Genomic DNA, 682 nt, shown 5'->3' with positions numbered 1-682 from the left:
CCCCTCATGCTCCAGTGAGCTTCTGTCCCCTGCCGGGAAGGCCTCACCCAACACACTCTCCGCCCCATCAATGAGTGGGGGCCTGTCCTCCACCAGCCAGAGGGTCCATGCAGGGATGATGGAGCTGCAGGTGGATTACTGGACGGCAGCCCAGCCAATAGATACGAAGACAGTAGCAGAGAATAAAGACCTGCCTACCGCCAAAAACACACTCAAGTGCTTCTTCCAGTCTGTCCAGGTCAGCAGGCTGCCCCGCAGTGGTGAGGCCACAGCAACACCTGCCATGTCCATGACAGTGGTCACCAAGGAGAAGAAAAAGAGGGCGCCCAAGAAAACCAAGGACGAGGATGTGGAATCCAAAAGCCAGTGCATCCAGGGCATTGGTCGCCTGGTTTGCAAGGCCAAGCACCAGCAGAGCATGCTGCCGGTCATCATCGATGGCGTGGAGTGGAACGACGTGACATCCTTCCAGCTGGCAGCCCAGTGGTCCTCCCACGTCAAGCACTTCCCCATCTGCATCTTCGGACACAACAATTCCACCTCCTAGCCCCGCCCCTCCCTCTGCCCTTCACTCTGCCTTGGCCAAGCCCACAGCTGCTTTGCTGCTTTTCTGTGAACAGTTCAGTTTACTACAGACACAGACCCTGGAAACCCAAAGAGAAACCATTTTGTGCGCTCACAC

The sequence above is a fragment of the Myotis brandtii genome, unplaced genomic scaffold, assembly GCF_000412655.1.
Source record: "Myotis brandtii unplaced genomic scaffold, ASM41265v1 scaffold167, whole genome shotgun sequence".
Taxonomy (NCBI): domain Eukaryota; kingdom Metazoa; phylum Chordata; class Mammalia; order Chiroptera; family Vespertilionidae; genus Myotis; species Myotis brandtii.
Note: the sequence above shows the minus strand (reverse complement) of the source record.